At 32.3% G+C, this 12,376-nt stretch overlaps 1 protein-coding gene across 5 annotated transcripts in view; it reads right to left on the reverse strand.

Annotated features, from left to right (window-relative positions):
• Positions 1–12,376, reverse strand: part of LOC128245459 (uncharacterized) — an 87,078-nt gene that overhangs the window by 54,640 nt on the left and 20,062 nt on the right. For 2 of the 5 annotated variants that reach the window (XM_052963628.1, XM_052963627.1), the window contains exon 2: positions 5,788–5,839. The exons of 2 other annotated variants lie outside the window; for them this stretch is intronic. The gene's annotated coding sequence lies outside the window, so the exon portion shown is untranslated. Of the gene's footprint in view, positions 1–5,787; positions 5,857–12,376 lie in introns of all 5 variants that reach the window. One more of the 5 variants, XM_052963629.1, reaches the window with a different exon arrangement.

Raw genomic sequence — 12,376 nt, forward strand, 5'->3', positions numbered from 1 at the left:
TTGCAGATTTTGATGTGCCAGCACTTAAGTGGTCAAGCAAACTGGAACTGGGAAATGCAGCACTGAATTCCATATTTCAAGAGAATGAAGATGTAAGTAACCCAAACTTAGCATTTAAAACCATTTAATTTCAGAAATCTTTAGTTAATAGTATGTTTCTTCGCATTTCCTTTGTTGCAATATTTGTTATTGTTTGAGAAACAATCAACGGCATTTTAGTAACTAAAAGCTTAAATTGAATTTGATTCAATGCATATGGTTGATCAAATGTTCGCATCCTTCACTTGGCCAAAGGGCTATAACTGCTTCTCATAAAACATAAACATGTTCTTATACTGCAGCAAGCTTTCAGTATTGAATTGACTCTTATAAACTTCAGGTTTATTTGCATTAAGCTTTAAAATGAACTGAAGCATGTTTTAAACTCTGTTTTGTTAAAAATGTTCAAGATCCAGCTGTTCAAACAGAAAAGAAGTGCGTGTGTTCTGATTTAATAATCCAGGGTTCTCAATAAACGTATTTTTCGAAATTTGGACCGGACTAATTGTCATTTGCACCAACTATTTTGGTCGGCAAATGGTTCTTTTTGAGAACACAGAATATCAAAAAGAAAATTGAAAAGAATGAACTGGGTGCTCTCATTTGGCAAAGAACCTAACATAATTTGACAATTATTGCAAACATTCAGTCAGATTAATCAATATAAATTAATAGTACAGATTGCTGTGGCCTAAATTGGTGAAACCAATTGTTTTATCATATGTACATAATTAGCCTCATTAAAGCATTTTGGGTATATGATATAATCTAATCATTTTAATCGTTTAAATTGTTTTCATACATAACAGAACAGAACATAACAGAACATTTATCGTAACATATACAGTTCATCGTTGTTACAATAACATAACACATGGCATGGCAATAGTTGATAAATGCGAGAGTGCATTATACATAAATACATATATAAACTATCAATGATTTCAACATGTTAAAAGTTAAGCATTATTATTCAAAGCAGTATATCGTAGCTTAAAAGCATGTTTGCAATACAAAGCTAGTTTTCGTAGACATGCAGCATTTTCCGAGTTTAATAATTGAATGAATTTAAACATGCTTGGTCTTGCATAGTAAAATTTAGTTATGTATTTTTTCCTAATGTCATTATATTTCGGACAAATCAAAACAAAGTGATATTCATCTTCGATATCATTATGAACACATAAAACACGTTTTCGTTGATTTCTTTCAATATTAACATATCTGCCTCTTTCAACATTTAACATATGAGAGGACAATCTTAATCTAGCAATTATATTCCTAAGTCTATAGCTATACAATTTATCTATATACGATGACATATGAATAGTACATTTAAGTTCTCTGTATAACACTAGTGAACTTAATGAGTTTATAACATTTTTCCAATGTCCAATAAATGAGTCGATTAACCTTCTTCTAAAATAAGGAATAAAATAATCAATATTAATCGACTCCAGATATAACCATACTTCATTGAATCCTGCATTTTGTAATATAGTGCGTACATTAGAACACCAATTGTTTGAATTTGCGTTATTTTCCGCATCATATCGAAGGCTTTGCAATGTATTGAATAAAATGCAATTGTGTCTTTTAAATGTATACAGTTTAAGAAAATATTTTACAATTCGTACATGTCTAGTAACATACAGAGGGTACCGTCGTAGTTCACCATATATTGCAGCGTTACTAGTGCTTATTTTTACACCAAGAAGTCTTTTTAGAAATTTTCTATGAACCCTTTCTATATTTTCAGCTCTACAAAAGCCCCATACTTCACAAGAATAGCACAAAATTGATGACACAAATGAGTCGAATAAACCCAGCATAATTTTAACAGGAATTTCTTTCCCCCTAGTAATCGCAAACAAATTTCCCATAGCCTTAAGTCCTTTATCTGCTAATGTATGTGTAGCGTTCATAAATGATCCCCCACTTGACAAAACAATACCAAGATAGTTAAAAGATTGAACCTTTTCTATCAATTCATCATTGTAGTAAAATTTTACATTTTCATTGTTATTACCTCCCTTTTTATAAACAACTATTTTTGTTTCATTAACATTAACATTAAGTGTCCACTTTTCACAATATGCATACAAATTATTTAAAGATCTTTGAAGACCTTTAACAGAATCAGACAATATTACAGCATCATCTGCAAACCATACAAATAAATTGAAAGTTGGTCTAATGTTAAACCTGCATCGTTATTTTCATTTAAGTATAGTTCTATATCATTAACGAACATATATATGAATGTTCTTGCGCTTGATCTTTTTGCTGGTAAAATATAAGTTTAAACTAATCAAACATACTGGGCTTTTAAACGTCACGTGATATGGAAATTTGGTTTTGATTTTTTTCTGTGCTAGTTTTAGAATATTCTTAAAGTTGTGTTGCATGTTTGTTATTGCAAAAATATCCATCTTTTCCTACTGGTTGATAAAAGATGCTTGAAAAATTTACTTTACGTAAACATATTGGGCGGTTAAAAGTCTTAAATAATTTTAACTTGAAATTATGCATTTATTTTGATTTCTACCGGATGTTATTTAAAAAAAACAACAAAAAACACAACAAAAAAAACACAAAAAAAACAAACTTTTTACTGGAAGGCATGTCAAAAGGGTCACAATTGATGAATCAAATTTGTAAAAGTTACACATGTACATGCATATTTATCTGTAAAATGTCTAAACATATCTATTTTAGTAGTATATACCTGAATATAACAAGGATGTGTGAAATATTAATGAATTGAAATTTAGTTCATTTTAATTCTTAAATAGTTAACATGATGCTTGTCAAATTCTTTTATCATTTCAAATCTTTAAAAGTATTTTAAAAGTTTTTAGAACTCATTGTTTAGATTTTTCAACTGTTTTGGTCTTAATGAAAGCAGTATTTTTTTTTATTTTCCATTTAAATCTAACATCACATTTTTATATTTAACATTTTGCAACAGTTTTTGTTAAACTTTTTGTGGGTTTTGCTGTTTTTGTAACAAACAAATAAGAAAATAGTCTGTATTCTCAATGTTGCTTGGCTACAAATTATTATTATTATTATTATTATTATTATTATTATTATTATTATTATTATTATTATTATTATTATTATTACTATTATCATTATTATTATTATTATTATTTGATTAGTTGTTTGGCTATCATTTACCATAATTTTTAAATTGATGTTTGTCCTTTCAATTCTAGTAATTCTAGTAAAAAAATGCAATTACTCTTGTTTTTAATATCCTTCTATGCAATTATTATTGTAATGTAACTAGTTTGTTGCATTAACATATATTAAAACGTTTCCCATTTCACCCGTAGGCATTCAGTTAGCGTTAACTATCACTTGTCCAGCAATAACACGTCAAGCCTGTAGAGGCAGCGCCGAAGTTAATATTATTATATTCTCTCTCCGCCTTTCCTACCGATACATGTATACTTATGTGAAAAACTACAGAAACAAACTCAGTAGCAAAAAGTTTAAACATAAACCCGGTTTAATGGCACTGGGTAAACGCCAAAGACAGAGAACACACAAAAATAATCACAAACAAGAAACATGGAAGAACAGCACAGTGCATACAAACTATATAAAAAAAACTAGGTATGTTTATTAAGGTGTGTTAGGTACGGCAGTGGAACGGTCAGTATAATAGAAACGAAAATATTCAAAGTTATTTAATTTAAGTATTTCAGAAAAATCGATCCTGATTTGGTTTTATTTCAGATAGAAATAAGGCCAATTGTATATAGTTTGACATTTTATCCTGTCGGGGTTTCAATTAGTGTTTTTGCCAATGATCTATTATAATCGACAATTGATCGGAAAGGCCTACGTCGGAGACATCGATAGTGAAATTTGAACAATCACTTATAGAAACAAGGGACGTAACCGCGAGGATTGGTTTTCAACTTCTGATATTTGTGGTTTAAAAGTATTTTTAAGTGATGTTCCCGTTCACTTCTTGCAAAGTAAGAATTAAGTTTTCTCAGTTTTCTCAAAGGATATGTTTTTTTGTAAAACGTATAGAATAATCAACTGCTTGTTGTACTTTTTACTAATTGATCATTGAAACAAACTGATATCTTTCTTTGTTATTATTTTACACATGTATGCAATACTAAATGTAAGACAAAAATTAGTGCCCGTGGAAATTTACAAACAATATTTTAAGGGAGCATTGGTGCTTAAGACTGGTGCATGTACTTGTCTGCATGTTAAATGACCAAAGATAATTATATAATAATTTAATCGATTAGTAATCATAAACCGATTATCGATAGTATTTTTCTGTCCGATTCCCAACACTAGTTTCAATAAGCGTACGTAGACATATTTTCGTCAAGAAAAGCGCAGATAGGTCCTAGAATTTGACTCCAGGCGTTTTTGAAGTGTAAATTTTTTCGTACTCGCAACCGGACCCTTTCGATGAGTGCTACAATAGTGTAAGTCATATTAATAGGGTTAAGGAACAAAGCGCACTGTCTGAACGGAGCCCTAGTAAGAGCTATAATGGTTATTTAACGTTCTCCAGTGTATAGCACTGGCCGACGGGACCCCCATTTAACATCCCTCCCGGAAGACGACTACTATTTTTTATTGTGCTACGGCGGAGAATCCAACCTGCCATCCCGGGGTTGACAGTTAAGTGTGTTGCCACTAGATCATGTACGCCACTACGGGGCGTTCTGAAAAATCATAACATATTGCTTTGTACGCCTTGTGTTATGCGACCGGACGTTTCCTGTCCAAACTAGTCAGAACCGGATTTCCGTAATTGAAAGAAGATGAAATGTCATTGCATGCGGTTTTGAAAGGCGTTGGCTACCTCTTTTAACACTACACGGTCCGCCTCTCAGCCTGTCGGTAGAGTTTATGCACTAATCGTGTGTACATGGAACACCAAAAATACAGCTGCTTTAGTTGCTTGCACCTCGTGGGAGTCGCAAGACAAGCACGTGTGCACCCATGGATCAATTACCGCCAATGAAGGTCATAGTTCTCTTTTCTGTTATCAAATGCTAATTGCGTAGTTTTGATTGTAGCAACATTAAGTCGTATACTGTCAAGTTGAAATTATAGGGTTTACTTCAAACATTTTAACATAATATTTAAATGCGATGACATTGGTACTGTGGTGCGGATTATTAATGGAACGTTATTTCGAAACATAATACAGGCCGGTTCCGAAGATTGGATTTAGCACGACCGAAGAGTTCTGTCACATATTTTTGCGATGTGAATTCTGTCACTTCTATTTCACGATGTGGTTTATTTATTTATTTATTGAAAAGGCTTTGATTATCGCAAGAAATAAATAGCAAAGATATTTGTTTTAAATTTAAAAATAAATTTTAATTGTACTTATGAATAAAGGAACATCCATCCACATGACTTAAGTACGTAGACAGATGGACCAAATTCATGCTAAGAATTGGTGACTTGGAATATCTTAAGTTTCTAAGATTCAAGATTATTAAATATACCTCGTGTCACAATTCATGACAAAAAGGAGTTTTGATATGATAAAAATAACAGAATAGAAAAACATATGAACCTGACCCCAAACATGGTAACAGTTTAGCTACCAATAATGAAAGGTTGCTGAATAGTTCATATGCTATAAATGGCAGGTCGGACGAATGCAATGATGGCAGATGGGTGTACTATATCTGCATATATACATACATATGCTTATGAATTATGATTCTTTTTCAAGGTACGTACATTTTTCGAGTCGTCGATTGCCTTTCTAGTAACACCGGCTGTGGGAATGATTCTGAAACGAAATAATAACTAGAAAATATGAGTGTTAGGTGACCTTGACCCTACTTACACCTTATATGATCCAAACCATCATCTCAACTTAAGCTCGCTTAAACACTCAATTGTAATTATGGAACGCATTTGATATATTCAGTAGCAAACCTTGATTTTATTACCCTACAGGCAATTCAAAGGTACACATTAACATGAATTGCATATATATTCCAAGTTCCTAGCTTGTATGTTATTCCTCACACAAAATTATGTTTGCAGAATGAAATGGGAAAACAGATTGCTGGTCAATAACTTAAGGTACAATTGATCGATTTTGATGTCCGATTTATCACCAAACTTGCCGAATGTGTTTATCAGCAGTATACCACGGCCAATTAACCAGCTTTGTCGCCCCAGTTATTCCAGAGTTAGTGTCGAAATGTTTTCTAAAAAAATATGAGATACAACAAGTGATTGATGCTGCAAAAGTTATTAATTAAGAACCAAACTTTCCGCAATGCGACGAAACCAGGTTTTCAAAGATTAATTTAAAGCCTTCGTTCTAAATTCTCTTTCATGGGTTTCTTTTATTTGTAGAAAAGGTGACATTAACCTTAACCCTAGTGGCCCACATAGAATCCTAAATCTCAGTATACTCTATCTGCTTATCAAGTTTTGTCACGATTTGTCCACCTCAACCAAAGTTATTTAGTACGTTTCCCTTACCAACGTTTATGTAAAAAAATGCCAGAGAAAGGGGTAAATTAAGAAACGAAATAGGCAATTCCTGGATATGTTTCGTTACAACTTCGTGGATGATATATCTAGCTTATTACTAGAACCGTATGTCTTACCACTCAATATGTTTTTTCAAAATATTATTTTGAAGTGTTTTCCAAAACGATAGTTGATACAAAAAGTGATTGACGCTGCAATTCGACCAGTAATTCATACAGAAATATAACAAAAGTTAGGTAAGGAATTCTTCAAATATGTTGAAAGTTTCCTCAAATCACATTTGCTTGGATTATAAATTGCTACTGGTTGGGCGAACCCGAAGGACACTACTGATTTGGAAACAACACAGAATATTAAGCATAAACACCTGTTCGTCTATATTTAAGATAAACCGACCTGTAGCGCTTAACTTGCTATGACAACATATAGAGATATATCTACATTTTTTTCTGTTATTTTCTCGACAATTATCGAAATTTCAGAAATGAAAAGCAAACAAGAGTGTCATGATGATCCTAAAACGCTCACCTAAGCAAAGGTCCACAACTCTGTGATAAAGCATTAATAAAAATGTTGCAATTTAAACATATCTTAACTGATGAAGAAGCCTTGTTTTATATTTGTAAAGGGTCATGCAATGAAGTTATCTGTAAAGTTTTATTGAATTTGGCCTGGCAGTTTCACAAATTTTTTGAAGGCAAAACAGTAAGTCGGCCATTTTGCTGTTGATCAATTTCAATGCCTTGTTGTATTTTTGTAGATGGTCATGCAATGAAGCTTCCTATTAAGTTTCAGTAAATTTAGTCTGGTATTTTCAAAGGAGGTGTTTTTAAAGCAAAACAGGAAGTTGGCCAGATTGTTGTTATTGTTGATCAATTGCGACCTCTTGTTGAATTTTTGTAAAATGTCACCCAATAAAGCTTCCTGTAAAGTTTCATTGCATTTGGACTGGTAGTTTTAGAGGAGATTTTTTTAAAACAAAACAGGAAGTCAGCCATTTTGTGTTTGTTGCTGTTGTTGTTGTTGATGATCAATCGTGACCCCTCGTTGTTTTTTGTAGAGGGTTACCCGAGGAAGCTTCCTGTAAAGTTCATTGAATTTGGACTGGTAGTTTTAGACGAGATAATTTTAGAGCAAAACAGAAAGTCAGCAATTTTGTTGTTGTTGCTGTTATTGTTGTTGTTGATCAATTGTTGTATTTTTGTAGAGGGTCACACAAGAAAGCTTTCTGTTAAGTTTCATTGAATTTGGACTGGTAGTTTTAGAGAAGATGTTTTTTTAGCAGACAAGGACCGATCACAATAGCTCACTTTGAGCACAAGTGCTCTGGTGAGCTAAAACAGCTGGTTTGGGATCTTATGGAAAAATGCATATAAAGGTAATATTTCCAAAATGCTTTAGGTATCAAAAACAGAGCTCAACCAGATTCAAATATATTTTAATTACTTGGTTCTTCTAATTAACCGCTAATTTTAATGTTGTCCAAAAATCAAGTTTCATAACGGTTCTGATTAACACTCGTACGCTCCAGTGTATGTAATAGAAGTATTGTGTGAAAAACATATACGCGGGGGTCTACCAGTCTTGTTTTTTGACGCGGCCTAGATATATCGTTATAATTTTAATTGGACAAGGGGTCCTAAATACATTTTAGAGGAAGACTAAATAATTATCAATAAAAAGTATTACTCACTTTTCCTAAATCTATGTTGTTAATGAACCGTTTTGATGTCCTTTGACTTTCGATATATAGCATATCTGTATAAGTAAATATTAGCCAGACGACCATTTACGACAATCTACAAATTTATTCACTGTCTTTTCATTTATACTAGAAGTTATTATATTCATTTGTCAAGGGAAAGCACTGCGCTTGAAAACCGCTATATATTTTTGCGCATACCTTTCGGAAATTTTAACAATAAGGAACACACTCAACAAGTCAGGCGTTAAACCTATTGCTAGGAGGATTTATTTCAGGCGATTATGCACATAAGCCATAATGCAACCTTTAAAGGGCGATAAAATACCATTATAAATATATTTATCATTGCCTGTAAAGATGATTAAGTAAATTAATTCTTATTCAACTTCATTGTTTCTCTTTTTTCTATTTAAATGTAGAAACTTATGTTTCATAGCTTAACGAACAGGCAATCATTTAGATTTTTTCCAAAGTTATATATAAGTAAAGGTCTGTCACAGAGCGAGTGTGGGACTATTGTAATATCAGGTACTCCCTCTGCCAGTATTGACGATTGTTTGCGGAGATTAAAGACCCCCGTCGGCTTATAACCGGTCATTAAACCGCAATTTTCAATCTTTGCCGATCTTTGCTTTGTTTACAAATAGGACAAAGTGAAATTGAAAAGATACGACTTTCTTTTGGGTTTGTCAAAAAAAAAAATACACATATATTGTTTTTTTGTGTTACGTTTTCTTCTGATAATAGGCAATTAAAGAGGATATTTTGAGGTTTAAAAAAGGATCCGTCGCTTACTGACATCGTGAGTTCGACGTTGATACAACGTTGTATTTAAGTCGCCGACGTCGCGACCAAAATCCAACCTATATCCAACGTTGATCCAACGTCATGTGTGTTGCTGGGTTAGGGTAAAGGCCAGGGCAACGAAGAGTAAAATGCTATATTTTTAAACTCAAAAATGGCGATTACGCAGCTAGATATCATTCTTACGTACACAGAATAGTTGCCATATATCATCAAATTGTTCGCAGACATTTACTGCGAAATGATTAATTTGCTGCCGTTCGAGTCCGGGGGATACATATTTTATCTAATCTTTAACAAGTTTCTGATAACATGACACTTTCTTTGTTAAATATGTTATATATCAATTTGTGGTATCCCTTTTTAGTTGAATCACCTTTCAGAATGTTTAAACCTCATTCAAATTATGTAAAAAATGCATTTTTCACACTTAAAGGTGAACTGAACTGTAATTTCTGCTTCTTAATTTTATTCATTCTTTCTATTAAACGCGCTCAAGTTTAATAATCAAAGCGTAAAATTTCTACGGTCTACCGTTACCACGGAATCCGCCTCTGTTCTGCCCATTCTATGGTTGCTAGATGAATTTTTGCCCTTGAAATAAGTGGAGACTGTGTTGTCTCCCTTTGTTTTAAGTGCGCATGCCCAGCGAGTACCACAATGCACTGCACCATTTACCACTCTATTTCCCGGAAAATGTTAGATATTTCTGGGTTTCTGATGTCGCCAATATATTGAAATAAGAATTATATCTATAAAATCTACGAAGTTGGTTTGAATAGCGATACGAAGTGTTTTATATGAAGTCAGTCTGTATCCTTGCGATAAATATTAACGTGTTACTTCCCTTGGATTAAAATAAGCCATTTAAAATGGAGGCCATGACAACACTTCTTTCAGAAACCGTCAATGACAGACAAGTCAGTGGCACAAAATAAGGTAGCGATAATGAAATGCAGACGATCTTAAAATTTTACGACCGTGCTCGTATGTTTGAGCAGCTGGTTGAAACGGATTGATTTACCAAACAATAATTGCAGTGTCAATTAAAAGTAATATCTTGCGAGGACTTGGACAGGTTTATATAAACATTGGAGATTTTTTGACTCAAAGAAATTGGAACAACCAGCATTCCATAATATTGCTTTACATTTGGCTGTTTTAAGTCAGCATTTTAATGGAATGCTGTGTTGCACTCTACTTAGGAAGATAAAATTGTGAGTGATAAAGGTGAGTGATTTGATAATTACTTGTATTTTATAAAAGAATGACCTCCACAAGAACAGTTAACAGTAAATCTGTCAGGAAAAGTGGGCCCAATGATGGGCTCGAACCTATGATCACTAAAACACTAACCGATGCCCCATGTTTGTATGGGATTACCCAAAAACTTCACCCCTCTCCATTTTATCTAAAGGCTTATCAAGACACCCTTGCATTTAACATCAAAGTAAACCTTGGAGGGACAGTCCATTCGGTGTTGGACTCTAGCCCAAAAACACTCAAAAGTTATCATGGAATTCTTATTAACTTAGCTAACCAAGCTGCTGCTTCCCCAAATACAATCCACAGTACAACAATAAGGCAACTATCAATTCATTGCTGGATTTTCATCCCCCGACATTGTTTTTTATTCGCCGCCACTTAGAAATATTGACGCACATAAAAATGTTGATCTAGTGTACCGGTATGCATTTGCCTATCGGTCCAGAAATGTCTAAGAACTGAGTTTATTCTTTGATGTAAAACGTTAACTTGTAAAATAGGAGAAATGTTATGATCTTGATTGTGGTTCGCCTAGAAACTAATGTTTATGGCCCCTTATGCATTAAGAAAAAGCTTGAACATTCATCTAATGAACAACAAAATACCCCCATTTAAAAGAATGGTTGAAAAGCAATTAATCTAGCAATTAATTTATATTGGCCAAAAAGAGACTTTTAGATTTTAAAGACTGTCATTCACATTTTAAATACAACAATGGTTGGTTTTCATATAAGTGATACTCACCTATTTTGCCTATTTATTTTAAGTATGTTGTAAAATTAATCTGTAAACAAATAATTGAGCTAGAGTTATGGGCCTTTAGCCCCCATAATCACATAGTTTTACACTTTTAGGAACCGCTTAAAAGGGAGTGATCCATAAAAAACAAACAAAAAACAACAACAAAAAACAAGAAAGACTGGTCCATTTTAGGGATATCATTTTATGCCTCTTTTTCTACTATATTGAAACAAAACTGACCTTAGATATTGGTGAACAAAAAGCAAGCAGCTGCTATAAATGCATTGAGTACAAAGAGTGAAATGGACAATGTCTGTATTCTGTCACTCCCAAATAATGACATTTATCTTTTTTATTGAAAAGAGGTTTAGACTTAAATTTCTGTTGCAATTAATTATTATTAAGTTTCTCAATTTCTTCATTGTCCTGATCAATGAAAACAATGAAAAATATTTCCTGAAAATTTAAAAAATAAAACTCTTGTTGAAATGCATTTTTTTGCTGTAATGAATAAAAATCCATACATAAAATAGAGAATTAATTTGATAAAACTTGTTTATGATTTTTAACAATACTACATATATTAAATATATGGTATTAAGATACTGTTCAACTTGTGCTCATAGAAATATAAGTTTACACTTTTCAAATAACTAATAATAGTAATGTTTCATGACCATTTTTATGAATGTTGTCACTGTCATTCAGAAGAACTAAAATAAAATCAAAGTTTAAGGACATTAAATCTGTATGTTGTATGTCAAATTTTGTGTTGGTGGAGATTCGTTATTTATACATGTCCATGTTATGACCTACTGTTGCTTTGTTTATGATTTTATTGGTGAAATATTCTGTGTTCAGCATTTGATGTTTACTTTTATTTTACTGCTTTTTGTCCTTAAACTGTAATTTTATAGGATTTAAAAAGATACTGTAAGGTTAAACACTGAATTAAATTTCAAACATATTAGAGTATTAAATGAAAATCAATTACAAGCAATATCTTTATATCAGTATCTCTTTCAACAATTAATATAAGTATAAAAACAAGTAGCAGTTATATTGTTTATTGTGTATAATTTTGATTGGATATCTGATAATCATGAAGATTAATCAACTTCAATACGGTAAGTCAACATCATAAAATGCTCATGAATACATGGAATACTCATATGGAAAATCAAATTAATAAGTATTGTGAATAATGTTTTTTAAAGACATCATCTAGATCTGCGCTAAAAGCAGTAATATAAGAAATTTATTGTCATATCATAAAATTAAAGCTGCACTCTCACAGATCCA

Source organism: Mya arenaria, chromosome 9 (genome assembly GCF_026914265.1).
Source record: "Mya arenaria isolate MELC-2E11 chromosome 9, ASM2691426v1".
Lineage (NCBI taxonomy): Eukaryota > Metazoa > Mollusca > Bivalvia > Myida > Myidae > Mya > Mya arenaria.